Raw genomic sequence first — 6,000 nt, 5'->3', positions numbered from 1 at the left:
TTAATTGATTGACTAACATCCTGAAAATGGACTATATTTCCTGTCTCTTTGCCTGGCTGTTAAAATTTTGAAATTCAATTTGAAAATTCAAATTCCACAAGATTTTGGATTATCAATTAATACATGGAATTATAAGATTTTAGTTTATGTACATCAGTTTAAAATTTGGTCTTAGTTATATACTTAAAGGTGGTTTGATCATTGCACAGGTTGTTAATACTTTGAGTGCACTTAAAACAGTAAGTTCAATCCAGGACCCATGAACTATATTAGTTCGTTAACAGTATATTCAATATATTCAATTGCATATCTTGAAATTAATTGTTCTACCAAACAGTATTTTTTTTCACACTTATGCTTTTGTAAACTGACTCCGGATTATCCTTTCTAGGATGAGCCCAGTTGGAGTCAAGTTTTATATTAGAGACGAGATAAAAGTTTCCTTTATTTATTCGGGACACTAGGCTCAGAGTCAGTTGTTATTCATGATGTGCTTTTACTTGCAGACTTGCAATGTAAAGAAAGCAAACTCAGCTTCACAGGCAACTTTGCCCTTGTTTATTATGTCAAATATGTCATTGAAGCCGTACTATTCTGGATGGCAAATATCCGCAACATACAGTGCAGTTTTTGTCTCCTCCTCTGACTTTGGTCTTAACCAAGTGTCTAAGCTTAAAGAGCTGGGCCGCTTCCAGTTGGCTCTCTCGCTTTATGCCTCCTACTTACAATGTATTCTCTCAAAACCCTGATCCGGGCACCATTCTCACCGCTGTCTGCCGTGACCCGGGCACCGTCCTCACCGCTGTCTGCCGTGACCCGGGCACCGTCCTCACCGCTGTCTGCCGTGACCCGGGCACCGTCCTCACCGCTGTCTGCCGTGACCCGGGCACCGTCCTCACCGCTGTCTGCCGTGACCCGGGCACCGTCCTCACCGCTGTCTGCCGTGACCCGGGCACCGTCCTCACCGCTGTCTGCCGTGACCCGGGCACCGTCCTCACCGCTGTCTGCTGTGCTTCTTTGCTATGTTGGAGGTTTGAATAAGATTGTCTGTCACCCATAGGCTCTAAAACTGTAAGCAAGGCCTTCGCAAATGATTTCCTTTTAAAGAATTGCCCTGTGTCTCTTCACAACAATAGAACAGTGACCAAGACAGAAGTTGGTTCCAGGGACTGGGGTACTGCTATTGCAGGCCTGACCATACTGTTTGATGGAGGAATATGCAAGATTTTGATATTTTGGATTAGAAAAGCAGTTGGGTGCTTTAAGAAGGGCTTAATATTAGGGCAGTCCTGGTAAAAGTTGTAAAGATATGTTGAAGGCAGTTTGAACCGTGGGAGCCAAAGTAAAGAACTTTCAGAGGGGAAGAATATTAGTGAGTGTCCTAAAGACCTTTTTAGCAAGGAATGTGGCTGATTTTGCCCTTGTTCTAAAAATCTGCCTTATGCTAACCCAAAGAATTTGTGATTAATGGCATTGGCATAGAAGATCTCAAGTCAGCCTAGTATTGACTGTATCACATAATTACTAGTTGTTGCTCTTATGCAGATCTACAAGCATGGTCATGTCAATCACTAGTCTACTTTTATCACAAGAATATACATCTTAGGTGCAGCAGATAGATATGATTCTATAGAAAGATAAGGTAGGATAGTTAGATAAGGTCTTCAAAAACCTCAGAGACATGCAGAATATGGCATTTAAAAATGCTTTTAGTAATTTAAAGATTCACTGGCAATGACACAGGTTAACTCCTGGAAACACCCAGTCTACCTCAGAGAAGATGATGAGCATCAAAGAACCTCCTTACAGAGATGGCTTCAAATGTGGCAAACCAGCCACTAGGCAAATGTCCTCATTTCTACCACATACAGAATTCTGCCTAAAAGGGGGCAAGCTTGGATGCAGGCAGAGTCGACGGCCAAACTCTGCCAAGACAGGGTAAGCAAGTCCTCAATAGTTCCTGCCTCACAAATATGTCTGTCAGATATATTGGGCCAGAAGGTTAAGAAGATGCTCCAACATAATAGAGAGTTTTGGGTGACTATTCAGGTAGCAAACTGTCTCTGTCATCTTCTCATTTGGAAAGCTACTAACCTGCACTCCTGGCATTTCAGGTAATCAAGATTATTCCTTCTCAAGTCTCTGATGGAGTTGAAGACCAGGTAGCTCAGTTTTACAATGAAGCTTAGTTGTTTAGGGGTTAAGATGTTTTTGGGTCTAGATAGATGTTTAAGTTAATAATGACAAGATGTGATGGAGACTGATTTACATTAAGAATATTTTAGATAAGCCAAGATAGGAAAGATGTTTTCTTCAAGGTTGTCAAACACAAATAGCCAAAACACTAAGAATATAACATTTATATAATTCCTGATTGTGTCATGGTTCTTCTTACTATAGGTAGTTTATTATATATATATTCCATATATATATGGAATAACATATATGTATAAGTAAAAACAATGCTAGTCTTCATATTTTGACTTTCCTTTACTTAGACATTAAAATTTGCTTACCTATAAGTATTTTTAGTCATATATATAGCTAATGCTGACTTTCTCTAAAATATATAATAAGGTATTGTTGTCAAAAAAGAAGAATAATATGAATTTAAATAGCTGCAGTTTGCCATAGACTTTCATATAATGGAGAGGACCAAGGTTCCGTGGTAAATCACAAACAGTAGGTTAAAAATTAATAACCAGAAAAATACAAGCATGATCTATCATGGTCAGAATACTCAAAACTGGTAAAAATACCATTTTGGAAATTATTAAATGAAGCTAAAAATCTCTACCTCACTAAGAGGACATAACTCTGAAGTGCTGAAAGTCAAATAGCATACTTGTATTAATTTAAAGTTGGAAAAATAGCCTGTGTTTATAAGAAAAATTATAAAGATACATGTCAAAAATTCTGCCCTTCAAGGGACAAGTGAGGCAGGTCAGCACACAAAGGCATTTCTCAACAATTTTGATGATCTGAGTTTGATCCTGGGACCCACACAATTGAATAAGAGAACCAACTCACACACACACACACACACACACACAAATAAATAAATGTTAAATTTGCAATGATTATGAATTTTTATTTATACTTTTCTCCCCAATCCTGTATCAGTTTTTATTTTTATCTTTATAATTATTTATCTAAATACTATTTTGGAGTATAAATGACCTCTTTATGGTAATTTCCCTGTTTTCTTCCCTGTTCTGTTCCTCAAACAGATGACTATGACATGCTCCATTTAAATTTAAGTTCTTAAACTCTGAAAACATACTGAAATTTGAAAAAAAGCAAACAAGCTGCAAGATTTCATATCTTTTATTTAAAATGTAAAAAGCTTTTTAATTTTTAAAAAATAAATTAGGATCTTGGAAGGGATAAAGTGGGGCACATGTTCTTCAGAGAACAAAATGGTTCCTCGTGAAGAGGGACCTGTGTGCATGTGAGTCCGGTCATCTGTCTGTACCTGTCAGGGATGCTTCCAAAAACACCAAAACCATCAGATGCTCAGCTTCTTAGAGAAAACCATTTTGTATTTGTATAGTACATGCTCATAATCTCACATATACTTTAAATGCATCTACAGATTATTAGCAATGTCAATTTAGTGTTATGTAAATAATTGTTAAAATATTTATTATTTAAGGGATAATGGCAAAAGTCTATATATGTTTAATATTAGGTACACCTTTCTTTCTGGGTACTTTTTATCTGAGCTTTCTTAAATCCTGACATGAGGAATTCACAGACACTAAGGGTCAATGAGACATCAGACAAGGGATGAATTTTCTGAAAGTTCGGAGTCTTTAATGAACTTAGAAGAAATGGCAGCATGCATAATAAATTGTACATACTGGAGTTCATTTTTTTTTTTTAAAGAATGACTTATGTCTCAAGTATAGTGTAGAAGCTGGAGAGACCTACCAAACCCGAAGACATGATAAAACATCAGAGAACATTACAGTGACTAACTTATGTGGACCAGAAGGTCTAACCCACAGCAGCCTGCGTAAGCAACTGGACTTTGGTTCGGCCGTGTGGGGATGGAAATGAAAAGCATAAGAAAAAAAGAAGCCCACTACCTAAGCAGGAAGCAGCTAACATCTTAAATGTAAAATAAGTCAACATCTTTTTAAATGGATGAAAATATCAGCTACAGCTTTGTCTTCTCGACTCAGGTAGTCAGATAGTGTCTGGACCTCTGGGGCTGTCATATGCCAAATATCTTCAGTGTTACGCTGTTGCTACTGCGGATTTCTCCTTCCCTCCATTATCCCAAGGGTTCTTTATTGAATTTTATATCACCACTAGCAAAAGGTTAGCTGTTTGTAGAAAGACTTCTGAGATTTTTTTTTTTTTGCTTTTTTCCAGACAGGGTCTCTCTGTGTAGCCTTGGCTGTCCTGGACTCACTTTGTAGACCATACTGGCCTAAAACTCAAAGCTGTCTGCCTGCCTCTGCCTCCCAAGTACTGGGATTAAAGGCGTGAGCCACCACACCCAGCCAGAAAATCCTTATTACCCTAGACTCACTGACAAGGTTATCAATATCTTGCAGCTCAGAAGTCCCCTGTACTGTTTGAGTTTTCTTCCTCTTCTGAAATCCAAATTTTGTCACTAAATTGAGAGTGGGACTATTACAGAGATCAGCTAACTCACTTTTCTTAGTGAACATAATTATTTAATGTCCAAAACCAATTACTTCATATACATATGAATATGTTGTTTGATTATTGTTTATGAAATTGGAGCAAGTCTTCTACTAATTATGCAGTATTATTGGATATAAATATATGATTATCATATTTTTAACTTTTAGAACTTCAATTTTGTTTCTCAAACATGTATAGTCGGGCCTGGAGAGATGGATCACCACTTTAGAGCTCTTGCTGTCTTTTTGGAGAACCTGAGTTTGGTTCCCAGTGTTCGTATCAAGTGGTTCACAGCTCTTTGTACCTCTGGCTCCAGGATTTTTGTAACCTCTGGTCTCCATGTGCACCTGCTGTCCCCATCCATACACATATCCACACACAGAAACACATGCATACCCATAATTTTTAAAAGTATTTAAAACATGTCTGACCATTTTCACCATGTCTTATTATTGTACAATGGTTTTTATTTTTTTAAACATTGGAAATATCCTTAAGGGATCTGTTACTTTTCTATCATTTGCGTTTCTTTTATTCTATTCCTTTGCATCCCATTTCTCTCTCTTTTCTAAATATTTGTCTCCTTTCTAGGATTATAAAAGTTTACTATGAACTCATCCTTTATGAAGTTGTTTCCACAAGACTTATGTGTACAGGTTTGTAGAGTGTGTGTGAGATAAGAGCAGGTTTGGTTTTTTTTTCCCCACAGTTCTAAGGGTTTCAGTAAACTAAGAATTTATCATATGGTATTTTCCACAGACAGGTTAATGCAAACCACACAACACCCCAGCAAGGTTCAAGGGTCAGTTTCTCGTGTCTGTGTCTTCCCCAGAACACTTTCGTGGACCTGCTTCTTCAGGGTCAGTGGCTTGTGAATAGAGTTCTAGTTGGTATGCTATAGACTGGATTTTCATTTACAGGATTAACTTATAAGTTTAGTTTTTCATCAGACTTCAGACTTAAGCCTAGGATCTTGGTACACGTTAAACCACATAGGCCTTGGGGAATTTACCTAATTCTGTCTTTTTCATAGGCCACTGAGTTTTGTCTTTGCTCATTATGCTGATTTTGAATATTTTACTTGTTTCTACCTGGGGATTTCCTCTGCTTCTTTTCAATATCATTTCTGTATTTAAAATTAATTTTTATTTATTATATTAAGTTTTAAAATTATTTAGTGTGATTAAAGAACTTTCAAGCATCAGCAAGTCTACACAATAATTCTTCCATCTATGTTATAGGAGGAGCCCTTATCTGTCTTTTAAGTAAAACATTTTCTTGACTCACTTTTAGCTTTTAGTGGATCTGTTTATCACCCTCATGCCTTCCTATCAAAAGAAA

Source organism: Acomys minous, assembly GCF_964271855.1.
Source record: "Acomys minous genome assembly, chromosome: 1".
NCBI lineage: Eukaryota > Metazoa > Chordata > Mammalia > Rodentia > Muridae > Acomys > Acomys minous.
This window is presented reverse-complemented; position numbering follows the sequence as displayed.